Genomic DNA, 14,013 nt, shown 5'->3' on the forward strand with positions numbered 1-14,013 from the left:
ACGGAGTCTTGCTTTGTTGCCAGGCTGGAGAGCAGTGGCGCGATCTCTGCTCACTGCAACCTCCACCTCCCAAGTTCAAGCAATTCTCTGCCTCAGCCTCCTGAGTAGCTGGGATTACAGGCACTTGCCACCATGTCCGGCTAATTTTTGTATTTTTCATAGAGTTGGGGTTTCGCTATCTTGGCCACGCTGGTCTTGAACTCCTTTGTGATCCACCCGCCTCAGCCTCCCAAAGTGCAAGGATTACAGGCACGAGCCACCTGCCCGGCTGGACGGTTGGAATTTTTATACCAAAACATACTTTAAAAATTACCTATTAGAAAAAGAGCAATACGGCTGTTTTACTGTGGGGAAAAGAAGACCTGCAATGAGATGAGGTCTGCAGGGTGCTTGACCGGCCTGTCCCAGACACGCCTTGTAGCAGGGACTCGGGGGCAGGTAGGCAGTGACAGGAGGTACCATGGCCCCGCCTCCGCTCCATGGGGGGTCACGGTGGAGAGCCTCAGGCATCAGTGCGACTTGGTTAGTAGGATTCAGGCCAAAACGTTTCAGAAATGGTGTCTCAAGTTATATAAGGGCAGCTGTGTGCCAGGACAAGCCTGGGGCAGTGTCCGCTCTTGCTGGTGTCCGGACATTGTTTGCCCTTCCCAGAGAGGACCCAGATCCCTGTTCCTCTGGCATCTCGCCTGCCTGGCTGAGGAAGAGGGCAGAGCATTGTCCGGTTTTCCTGTCTTCTCCGCCTTTGAGAAAAACTACTCCTTAGTGGGAAGTATTTTCCTAGGATTTATTTGGCGGCGTGCTGGGGAACTTTTAAATTACTGACTTCCTTTGCCGTCACATAATTCTTGTATTAATGCTTCTTGTGCAAAAAGAAAGGGAAGCTGCTACCGTGCTTTATTAGGACTTCCCAGGTGGTCCAGGTTTTTTAAAATCCCATTTCCATAGATTAACTTATCAGTAGTGAAAACAACCACTGTGCACATAATAAAATTGATGATTATTGAATGCCGATGATAAAAAAAATGCCCGCTTTAATCACCACTGAGCTCAATGGAATAAGGAGAAATACGAACCTTTCTGAGGTGTTCGTGTTTATTTCAAAGCCACAATGAGCGCCACTGCTGTTGCTCTCAATAGTGTGCAGGGCTAAGTCTTGATCAGTTTTCCAAAATGAACACGTTTGTGAAAGACCCCATCGGTCACGTGCGTGGTTCCGTCTGGTGCCCTCAGCAACCCTGTTGGTTAAAGAGTTGAAGTTCAGAGAGATTAAATGACACCTCTAAAGATCAACAGTCAACAAAGGACTGAGCTGGAATCAGGCTTAACTGGTTTAAGTAAATATCCAGTGCTTTCCCCACAGGAATGGGTGGCTTTTCACTTAATCAACCAGATGGCCGTGGTTTGAGCCCGTCTTAATGGCTGTGAACTGGATGGAAAATGGATATTGTGGAATTCAGTTAGAGGCCCCACCTTCCTTCCTGGCCCCTCCTGCTGTGGTCGAATTCTGTTAATTGCAGCTAAATCTTGTTCCCCAAGTGCTGGCCATGAACAGCCTTGTCTTAAAAGCAAGGCCAGGATGGCACATCGCCAGCAGTCAGCGGCAGCGTTTATGGGTGTCGTCCTGCAACGGGCTTGCCGGTCACGCTGGTGCTGTGTAACACGCATGCTCGCCTTGCACCGTCTGTCATGAAATCCTGGCGCTATCACACGCTCCTTCCTTGCCTTACATGTGCGCGTTTATGCTGAGTTTGGAAAGGAGCTGCCATTTGTTCCAGCAGGAGTCAGCCAGGTCAATCTCTGGGAGGCCCAGATAAAGCCGTGTGCCTGGCACACAGAGGGCTGGAGACAAACAGCCCTCAGAAAGATAATGGGTTTGCCTGACACTAGGCCTGTGAATCATAACAGGATCCAAGGGCTGGAGCAAGTCCAGGAATTGGCAACTTCCCTCGTTGTTCATCACCACGCTTCAAAGCTCAGAGTGCAGACTACCTGAAATTAAATGAATCAACTCTTCACTCGCCAAAAATCACCTCCTTTTACTTACTCTTCAAAATAGAGGAAAGAAAAATTTTATAAAAACAAATGATAAGCGCAAAACCCAGGTTTTGAACTACCTCTTCTCAGACAGAAACAGCACAGGATGAAGTGAAAGGTGCCCACCTTCCATGGGTAGCCCACGTTTCATGGCAGGTGATGCGGGGGGGATCCTTCTTAGCCTGACAACCTGGCATACTCTGTGTGCTTAGGAATTCATAGCGTGGTATTTTAGACTCCAAATCAAAATCACTGGTGAGGACATTTAGAGAAGTCCCTGAGGTTAAATACAGTAAAAGAGGCAAAACTCAATGTGGATCAGGAGCTGTACATGTGCCTGTGTATGGGCGTGTGCGTGTGCATTTGCATATACACACGTGTGCATGTGTCTGCTCATGTGTGTGCCTGTGTGCATGCATGGGTACATGTGTGTTTGCAAGGGTATTTGCATGTGCCTGCACACGTGTGTGCCTGTGTGTGTGCATGGTTACATGTGTGTTTGCATGGGATTTGTGTGCATGTGTCTGCTCATGTGTGTGCCTGTGTGCGTGTGCATGGGTACATGTGTGTTTGCATGGGCATTTGGTGTGCATATGTATGTATGTTTGCATGCATGCACACACATGCATAAGGGCATGTGTACATATGCCTGCACACATGTGTGCCTGTATGGGTGCCTGTGTGCACATGACTGTGCTTATGGGGACATGAGTTTGCCTGTGCACGTGTGTGAATGTGTGTTTTATGTGCATGTGTGTTTTGCATGCCTGTGTGCACATGTGTGCATGTGTGTATTTGTGTGCATGTGTTTTGTGTGCATGTGTGTGCATATGTGCATATGTGCATTGTGCACATGACTGTGTGCCTATGGGCACGAGTGTTTGCATGTGCACATGTGTTCATGCCTGTGTGCACATGTGTGCATATTTGTGTGTACATGTGTGCACATGTTTGCCTGTGTGCGTGTGTGTGCACCTGTGCATTATGTATTTGCATGTTCGTGTGTGCAGGTGTGTTTGCATGTGTGCATGTGTGTGGGTGCATGTGTGCATGTATGTGCATGCACATGTGTCCCTGAAAGTGGACTATATTCATGCCTCTCTTACATAGGCCAGTAGGAGTTATCCTGGCTTCTGGGCCAGAGCAGGTCAAACAGTGTTGATGACTGCAAGCTTCCCGTGCCCCTTAGCTGCCCGTCCCCTGCCATGGGCCAGAACAGATGAAATCCAGAGCTCATGATGCCAATCTGTGTTCAGTTGCAGGTTGATATTATAGGCATGCAGCACTTAAATAAAAACCTAAATCCTCAGAAATTACAGAATAAATGTTCTGTGCCTGGTAATGGTGAGCAATTTATCTGACATTTGATTCCAGTTTGCCGTTTACAAGGTAATTTCACACGTCTCCTCTGTTGTCCCGATCAGACTGGGAGGAGAGCTCAGTGAAGCAGGAGGCTCAAGTCACTTGGGAGAGACCAAGGACCCCAAGGAAACAACCTGGCATCCTGCAGGAAACTGACCTGGTGTGGCCTCTGTGTGACCAGTGACCCGAGCCCTGTGGTCTGTGGGGTGGCATCTGCCTGACCAGGCTGTCCAGAGGATTCCAGAAGCACCCTGACCTTGAAGACTGCAGCTCCCTGTCCCGGCTGGCAGGTGACGGAGCGATGGTGCAGACACCCATGCATGCTCTTGGACGTTTAACGGAAACACACACTAGGACAGGCCAGGGGCGCAGAGGGGAGAAAGCACAGCCTCTGTCCTGGACGGTGGCCAGGAGGCAGACAGGAACGCCGATGCAGATCATAGCGTGTGTCACTGAAACACACAGCCGCTCCTGCTAGCCCAAGACACAGGAGGATCTGAGTCAGTCAAAATAAGGAGGTCAGGGCTGGAATCCAGAGGACAGCATTCTCACTCCAAGATTTTAAGAGAAAGTGGAGCGAACAGCCAGAGAAATGTTGAGGTCTGGGTGGGTTGGAGGGCTTCTAGACTCACGATGGGGCGTGTGGTATGAGAGTATGAGGTCATAGCCTGTTAAGGAAGCCACGTGGCAGCCAATAAGGAGGCGTGTGTGCAGGCATGTGTGTGTGCATGTGTGTATGTGTGTGCATGTGTATGAGTATGTGCGTGTGTGTGTACGTGTGTGTATGTGTGTGTGCATAGCAGTCTGTGGTCCATGAGTAGAAATCTAATGCAAGTGGAAATACTGATCAGGCCTAGGGAGTAAACAGCCGTAAGACAAGGGCTCTTTCTGTGTTTGCTGCCTCTGTTTGGTGCTCATCACGTTGTGGCTGTCCGACGTGTTTGTGCGTACGCATAGTGCGTATCCATTCCACAACAGCTGGGACTCCTCCCCGAGCACATGACCCTAAGGCACCACTTCCCTCTGCACCCACCGTTTCGTGGACTCATCTTTGGAACAGTCTGGAGGGCCGCGGGACCAGGGCATGCTGATGGGGCCTCTCTCACCTGGGCTGCTCAACTCCCTTCTCATGCGTCTGTCACATGCACCACGTGTGGTACCATATTGAATAGACGGACTCTGCTTTTGCCCTCCTTTCTAACTGTGGGCTCTTCATCTTAAGAAATCGTTTCAGCTGGGCGCCGTGGCTCACGCCCGTAATCCCAGTACTTTGGCAGGCTGAGGCGGGCGGATCACGAGTTCAGCAGATCGAGATCACCCTGGCTAACACGGTGAAACCCCATCTCTACTGAAAATACAAAAAACTAGCCAGGCGTAGTGGTGGGTACCTGTAGTACTAGCTACTCAGGAGGCTGAGGCAGGAGAATGGCATGAACCCGGGAGACGGAGCTTGCAGTGAGCCAAGATCGCGCCACTGCACTCCAACCTGGGCACAGAGTGAGACCCCGTCTCAAAAAAAAAATTAATTAATTAAAAAAAAAAAGAAATGGTTTCTTACCTCTCTGAATCTCCTGTTGCCCAAGGCAGCAGTGCCTGAAAGAGAGGGCAGAGTCAGCATTTTGTATTTGTTTTGAACTGAGCTGCGTCGTTTCCTGGTTTAAGAAGAGAATGAATTTCGTATTTTAAATCTGTAAGTTTGGCTTTGGGTATTAAACACTGAATACAGGGAAGCATTTTGTTGTTGTGTCGGAATTCCTCAGTTACCAAGATGAGAATGGTGCCAACAAAGTAGCTTCAAAAATGGTTGACTTTTTATTTTTACACAAGATTTAGGAAGGAACTATTTTGACATAAAGTCAAGCTGGAACGTCATAATATGTGGACCAACCCTAAGCCAGATCCCTCTTAAGATAACTTAATCCAGTGTGGATTGAATGAAACTCTTTTTTTCTTTTTTTTTAAATATATCAGTTACTGTGTTCCCAGATTTTGCTACCAGAGTTGGTGGCTGTCACCAAAACCTTCGTCCCGGTTGACACAAGGCTGTGCATTGGATGAACATGGAAAACTACCCAGCCCTGGGACGTTCCATTCATGTAACCCATGAAGAGAAATGCTATATGCAAAGGTTTGTGATCACGTGTCCTGCCTTTGAATCAATGGACTTCTGCAGGAATTTTTTGGCAGATAGCCCTGTCCAGTATTTTCAGAAGGACACGAACCTGTACCAAGGTCTGTTAAACCTGATTAAAGAGGAGATCAATTCCATGTTGTAAATTGTCCTTTGCACATGAATGGAAGTTGTGTGGCTGGAGCCTGTCAGCCTGAGTGGTCTTCAGATTGCCAGCAACGCCATACAAGGCCACATCTTTCTCATCTCTGCATGCTCTGCACACCGCAGGTGACAGATAAATGTGTGTGCGCTTTGGGAGGGTCACGTAATGTGGGGAGGGGAACTGTTTGCATCATACGAACACTAACAGCTCCTGTGGATTTGGGGATTTGATGAACATGTGTTCAGAGCATGTGTGTGCATGTAGACCCACTGCAGGCCTGCACCTACCTGCCCCCACCTCCCACCACACACGTACTTTAGAAGTGCAGACATGGGGTGTGGCTTCATTTACGACTGTCCCAACAGGGAGGCATCGGGTGGCAGTGCCTGGTGTGTGGGGCTTGCCTTTCCTCCTGACCCTGGACAGACTCACAGATAAGAGCATCTAATTTCATGGGTCACAGGTCCCCTAGCCGGGACTTTCTATTGCAATGGCAAATTTATAGTCCTGCTAAAGACTCCTTCTCCTGGGAACTTCCTCAATCTGAGAGAAAAGGGAATGAGTAACCCGTTCATGCCCAGAAAGCACCTGGAAGCACAGGGATGCCGCTGGCCGTGACTGGCAGTGACGACATGGCCGTGAGTGGCAGTGACGACGTGGCTGTGAGTGGCAGTGACAACATTGCCATGAGTGGCAGTGACAACATTGCCGTGACTGGCAGTGACGACATGGCCGTGAGTGGCAGTGACAACGTGGCTGTGAGTGGCAGTGATGACGTGGCCGTGAGCGGCAGTGACGACGTGGCCATGAGCGGCAGTGACAACATTGCTGTGACTGGCAGTGACGACATGGCCGTGAGTGGCAGTGACAACATGGCTGTGAGTGGCAGTGACGACGTGGCCGTGAGTGGCAGTGACGATGTGGCCGTGAGTGGCAGTGACAACATTGCTGTCAGTGGCAGCAATAACGTGGCCATGAGCGGCAGTGACAACATTGCCGTGACTGGCAGTGACAACATGGCCATGAGTGGCAGTGATGACATGGCTGTGAGTGGCAGTGACGACGTGGCCGTGAGTGGCAGTGACGACATGGCCGTGAGTGGCAGTGACAACATTGCCGTCAGTGGCAGCGATAACGTGGCTGTGAGTGGCAGTGACGATGTGGCCATGAGTGGCAGTGACGATGTGGCCGTGAGTGGCAGTGACAACATTGCTGTCAGTGGCAGCAATAACGTGGCTGTGAGCGGCAGTAACGATGTGGCCATGAGTGGCAGTGACAACATTGCCATCAGTGGCAGCGATAACGTGGCTGTGAGCGGCAGTGACGATGTGGCCATGAGTGGCAGTGGTGACGTGGCCGTGAGTGGCAGTGACAACATTGCCGTCAGTGGCAGTGATAACGTGGCTGTGAGCGGCAGTGATGACGTGGCCATGAGTGGCAGTGACAACATTGCCGTCAGTGGCAGCGATAACATGGCTGTGAGCGGCAGTGATGACGTGGCCTTCTGCTGAGGGGCTTCTCACATGGGCTCCCTTGACTCCAGGGTTACACCCTGTGTAGCCGGCACTTCCTACGAAATTAAGCATCCCACAAAAGTATGGGGAAAGCCAGCGAGGACGCTGCCATTTGCCGGTGGGGAATTGATGGTGAATTCATCTGCAGCTCACAGGCGGGTCTTATCAGTTCACGATTTCAGTCCTGACGGCTCCGAAAAAGCCGCCACATTCCGGCCGTGTGATTTTGGTTGAGCTATTATGGAGCGGCATTGGAATCCCACTCTCACCACGCTCTGGCTGTGATTTTGCCTGAGCTATGATAAAATAGGATTTTAGAGTTTCCCTCAGAGGCTTGGTAAGAGAATCAAACTGGGAAATGAATATGAAGGGCGTGGCCAAGCATCTGGTGAGTGACAGACAGGGTAGAGGGGCTGTGGATTTCTCCACTGAAACCACCACTGCAGGAGCGGCACCGAGACGAGGGGCTTCTGCAAGCCCGTGGACCCCAGAGCCCTTTGTGGCTTTCCAAGCCATTCTTGGTGGCAGAGCGAGGCTGGCACATACGCTGCTGGGCCCCAGGCACGCTCTGAGTACCTCCCGGGCACCGTTTCAGGAGAGCCCTATGAAGGAGGAAGGCCCACAGTGCCAGGCTGCAGATAGGGAGACTGAGGCTTAAGGAGCTCATGCCCTGTGGGTAGTGTCAGGCTTAGGAGGTGGGAGTAGCAGCCTTCAGGGAGGTGGAAGGGCCCCAAGAGAGGAGCCCCACAGAGGCTTCCACATGCCCCCTGGAAGCAGGAAGGGCCCAGGCGGGGCCCTCTGATCCACTCTGAGTCCTGGTCTGGCAGAGGCATGAGTGGGTCCCTCAGGGAGAGTGACATTGACACTGCAGGGGCTGCTGCGGGGAGGGAAAGGCTCAGGTGTCAGGGCCCAGGAAGTTTGTTTTGCAGCTAATTTTTGCATATTTGTTTAATCTGTCACCCAGGGTCATTGGTCAGGCTGCTCTCAGAGTCCGTGTTCCCAGCGATGGGCTGCCTGGGATGGGGAGGAAGGCAGCCTGCAGGGACTCAGAGAGAGGAGTGCCATGGACAGGAGGCCTTGGGTGCAGGAGCGTGGCCGGGTCGGCTCCCAGGACACGGGCGCTCACCCGCAGCACTGCTCCGGAGGTCCGGAAATTAGTCTCATCCCAGGGCAGTCCTCTGCTCAGGCAGCCGCATCGCAGGCCTGGCTCCTTCAGAGAGGGGGTCCCAGACACCGCACAGCCCCTTTGTTGGTTGGGATTTGATCCTGCTGAGTTAACCCTGGGGGGAAGTCGTTCATCCAATAACTGGAGGCTTCTGATTGTTCAGTCAGAGTCAGTTTAAGTCTTAAGACAACTCTGACACAAGTTTTACAATATCTTAATTTCTCTGAAAACATGGACACTTATTTTCAAATGTTTTAAGAGAGAGTCAGTACTTTCACTGTTGTTATTGGTGTTTTGCACTATTTTCTCTGCACAAACCACTGCAATGGTGCATGACTGGGGTCTCCAGTTTCCCTGTGAAGTGGACTCAACACGGGGTGCTCACAGAACAGCCGTCCGAGTCCTCACTGTGTGGGCCCAGGGGCTTGCAGGTGCCTCACCAACACCTCATCACACAATGTTTTTTATCCACTCACTTTAAAAGAGTCATTCCAGGACAATTGTATTAGCTGTCGTAGAAACAACTACTTTTCCTTCATATACTCATATACCAATGTTTCACACAATTTGTTAATTCAGAAAGTATTTGGTGCTTTCTATGGGTCTAACTCATAATGATTGATTGACATAATTGCAACAGGCATAGACCGTCTGGGACATGACTCTTGGTCAGCACACAGCCCTACTGAGGGGATCAGGGGTATGTGGGCACTAGAGGAATGCCCCTAAGAGGTGAAGGTTCCAGAATACCACTGACACCAGGCCGTGGGATCACAGAGGAACCAAAGAGAACATGTAATGAAGAGAACTGGATAGGGAGAGGCCAAGTAAGAGAGCTTTACCTGTCACCACCATCACCATCACCCTCATCACATTCACTGTCATTACTATCTTTGTCATCACCATTATCACTATTGTTATCACCATCACCATCATCACATTCATGTCATCACCATCATCGTCCCATTCATCACTGTCTTTATCACCACCACCATCACCATCATGACCACATTCATCACTGTCTTTATCACCATCATCATCATCACCACATTCACTGTCATCATTATCTTTGTCATCACCATCTTTGTCATCACCATTATCACTATCATTATCACCATCACCATCATCACATTCACTGTCATCACCATCACCATCACCATCTTCACCACATTCATCACTGTCTTTATCACCATCACCATCATCATCATCACCACATTCATCACTATCTTTATCATCATCACCATCATCATCATCATTACCACGTTCACTGTCTTCACTATCTTTGTCATCATCACCACCACCATTACCACCATCACCACTACCAGCATCACCAATGCTAATAACAGTTTTGAGCATTTACATTAGTTTCTGTGTTAAACACATTACATGGAGTATTTTAGTTCTTCCAAAACTCTAGAAGATGCCAAAGATCTTGTTTATTGTTTCCATCTCATAGATGGTGAAGCCAAAATCTAGAGAAGCCAAGTGACTTTCCCATAGTTGTCGTCACCGTCATCATCACCGTCACCACCACTATCATCACCATCATCATCATTCTCATCACATTCACTGTCATCAATATCTTTGTCATCACTATCATCACCAGGTGAGAAGCAGAATTGAAACCAAGCTGTTCTACCATGTAATAGTCTTCCTCCCAAAGTGTTACTGCCACGATTGACTATTTTGAGGAACAGAATCATAAGAAAGTCAGGCACCTTGCCAGCCTAGGTCACACAGCTCTAAGGTGTGGGAGCTGTAACTGGAGGGCAGTTTTATCTGACCCCTGCCTACAGTCTTTCTGCTTAGTCTTCCTTTCTCATGCAGCTGCCCCTCATTGGAAAAATTCTTAGGCTCTGAGTTCCCATTGCCCCAAAGACCCTGTCTTGCATCTTAGAGACCCTCATAAACTCAACCCTTCCTTTGCCTTGCTCCAGACCAAAGAGGATCACAGCCCAGCAGCAAAAGTGCTTTGGGTGACACCAGGGCTCTAAGAAATGAATCCTGGCTATAATGTTGTGACAACTATTGTTAGAGCTAACTATGACCCTGGCTCTTTATCAAGATGTTTATGTATATCATTCCCCAAACTTCCATTCCCATGAGGTTGATTTTAATTTCACAAGTGAGAAAGTGGAGAGAAAATCCATCCCATAGCAGAGCTGGGATGCAAACCCAGACCTATCTGATTCCAATGCCTGTGGTCTCAGCCAGTGGTTCTTCCTTTCTAACTCCAGAGCAGGGGCCACCATTGGTTCCTCCAAGAGGTCCAGGCCTCCTGCATGGGAAGACCCTCATGGAAGGGAAAGAGAGGGTTTGAATCGAGACGCTGATCTCCCAGTGTGAAGGCGTCACTTCTTCCCTGGGCATCAGGGTGCTTCTCATACCCACCATGTTACCTCAGTTGGCACAGAATATTTTGGATCCCATTTGTCCAACCCAGAATCTGAGATCTGAGTGTGACCCCTGAGCCCACCCTGGGCTCTAAGATGCTTGCTGGAACCTGACACCCTACCCATTCCCCACGAAGCTGGGTCCTGCTTCTCTTACCCTTCAGCTGCTGCTGTCTGGCATTTGGTAAAGAGAAAACAGAGCAATAGGCTTTGTGCCACTGCCTCAGACACCAAGCACTCGCCACTAATCACTTCTCTGACTGCCTACCCATCAGCTACACAGAACTTCCCCAGCAGCCTGCTGGGACCATACCTGACCCAGCCACATGGGGCACTCCACTCACACTCCCTGGCACCCTACCCAACCCGGTACTGGCTTCTTTGTGCTTTCACACACACATATGTGTGCATGCACACATACAGTCACACACAATTGCTCACATGTATCTACTCACATACATTACACTCATATACTCACATACATTAACACACATGTACACATTCTCACAGGATAGTCACACATTCTTTCACAACCACACACACTCATTTCCACATGTACACACAATCACACCATACAATACATGCACACACATTCACACACTCACACACTCACACCTTCCTTGTAGCCCATGCCCTCCTGAAGAGAACAACATAACTTGTTCCTCTTCTGCCCCCAGTGACAGGCCCAGTTCCAGGCATATGAAAGGTGCCCAATACATCATTGTTTAGTTGAAGTTACTAAGTAATGAGGTTATTTATTTCAAATAAAGAGAAAGGCAAGTGTTCAAATGAGCATTGTCTTTCAAAATGCTCTTTTTGGAAAGTCTCATGTTTGGTTGAATGATGGCCAACACACTTTTGAAGTTCAGTTATTCAATAAGATGGCAATTTTGGGCATCTGCTATGCTCAAGAAATTGAATTAAGAGCCAGGTGTTCAGAGATGGTCAGTATGACTCTGCCTGTCCCGGGACCTCATGTTCTTTAGGACCAAAGTATGAAGTTAAAGACAAAACCAGCTTCTTCATTTTATTTTCACATCTTGCCTAGGTCAAAATTGTCTTTGGAATCCCAGGTCTCCAAGTTGCTAGGATGCTTGGAGGTCATGTCGGAGACAGGAATTCTGTCTCACTCACGGGGCAGCATGGCTCTGCTCCATCACTTTCTGAGACGAGGAGCTCAGTGCGGCCCACGGAGTCTTGTCCCTTCACAGAGCCCATGACTCTTGTGCATGATATTTGGTTCTCAGCGACGAAAGGATGTTTAGGAAAACAAAGCATGTGCCAAAAGGACAGAGGATGATGTGAGGGAGGCATGCTGTGCACCTGGAGCCAATGTCAGAGGAGGAGCTGGCGATATGTCTGAAATCGGTGTGCAGACTCCAAGGCAAGCTCTGTGCTGGGCGTGATTATTACACACCGTGCTGGTTATCCATCGCTATGTAGCAATGTTGTCACAAATCTAGGGCCTTCAAATGCACATTTGTTATTGCACAGGCTCTGTGGGACAGGCATCTGGGCACAGTTCACTGGGTTCTCTGCAGGGCTGCCATCAAGGTGCCTTCCAGGAATGTGCTCCCATCTGGCAGCTCGACTGGAAAGGGACTTGCTTCCGAGCTCATCGCCTTGGCAGTGTTCTGGCCCTGGCAGGGGCTGGGCTGAGGACCTGGGTTTCTGGCTGGTTGTCTGAAGGCTGCTTCCAGTTCTTTCCCATGTGGGCCTCTTTCTTGGCTGTTTTCATTAAAACCATCAAGGCAGAAAATACCGTAGCAAGACCGAAGTTGCAATTTTACATAACTTAAGTCACACAAAGGACATCCCATCCTTTTTGACATGTTCTATTAGTTGGAAGCAAGTCACAGGTGAATGCCACGTTCAGAGATGATTCTTGTGTATGAAAGATCACAGATGCCAGGGCATCCTAGGAAGCAATAGGATGGGGCAGGGAGTGAGTGTGGTGGCTCAGGAAGCTGGTGGGTGACAGAGGCAGGTGGTGCGGGCTTGGGTGCTGTGCCAAACATGTGGCAATGAAGAGCTTTCCACTCACCCCACAATGGATGATTCTTGTGGGTGTTGGAAGAAAGGTCAGAAATTTCCATCAACTTCAAAGGAAGGCAGAAGGGGAAAGCTGCAGGCAGCACAGCACTTGTCTCCTGCCAGGCTTTGTGCTATCAGGAGGTGGGCTCACTGGCTGCACCCACAATGTACAGAAACGCCATGTTCTGACTCATGGTTTAGGCTCATTCTCTTGGGACTCAATTTATCAAAATCTCCCTCAAAAACTCATGAAGTAGTTACATTACAACCTAGTCTCACCTTTTGTTGATGATTAACAAATGTTTGTTAATGATGGTTAATAGCAACAACATAGACTGGAAACTCCCAGGCTCCTTCCTTCTAAGGTTCCACATACATCCTAAATGTTTTCCTGGAAAACCGGAGTGTTAATAAATAACATCACTTATGAGTGAGCTGCAATATCTCATTTACCAGCCAAGTGGCCCCTAGTCAAGAGTGGATCCACAGTAATTTACGTAAAAGGAAGAAGTGAAATGCACAGTGGGTGTTCATTGCAAAGCCCGTGTTCAGCATGTTCTGTTGGTTGATGGAAACATGGTAGAGGAGCCCAAGGGAAGGGAAGAGAGAGACAACAGGCAACGTCTCTCAGAGGTGAATTTCCAGGCTTAACTTTTTCCCCTTTTCTCAGAGAAAGCTTTCCCATATTGACAACTTCATGCACAGATATTGATCATCATACATGTGTATTAGTTAATATTGTTTCAGCAGTATAGGAATTGAAATAATTCACTGTTCAGAGGTTAACTGGACATTGCACATAGGTTTTTTAACTTGAGGAATATGGAGGTAGAGATAAGTGGTTTTCAAGCCTAGAGGAAGTAAAATGTTTACATAGCATTTTATCTAAGTTCATGCATTGCCTTTCCTCCTAAGGTGTTGGTATTGTTCCCAGAGTGAAAGGACACACTCATTTATGTCCAGTCTAATGAGCTGTCAGTCTTAGATCCCAAAGGGGTAAATGTAACTTGAAGGGTCCATCCTACATTTAGCACTGATAAGAACAATAACTTATATATGCGTGACAATGGAGAGGCCACAGCAACACTATAAAACAGAAAAAAATGTTCAGCCTTATTTACGGTGTATTTCCTGTATTTCAGGAAGGTGAGGTGGGGCTTACAAAGGCTCAAACATATCACTATATTCTTTCTGCCCACTTGTTCTTTACGGCTGGTGACACTGCATCGCATCCC

The sequence above is a fragment of the Macaca thibetana genome, chromosome 4, assembly GCF_024542745.1.
Source record: "Macaca thibetana thibetana isolate TM-01 chromosome 4, ASM2454274v1, whole genome shotgun sequence".
In the NCBI taxonomy this organism is placed as follows: domain Eukaryota; kingdom Metazoa; phylum Chordata; class Mammalia; order Primates; family Cercopithecidae; genus Macaca; species Macaca thibetana.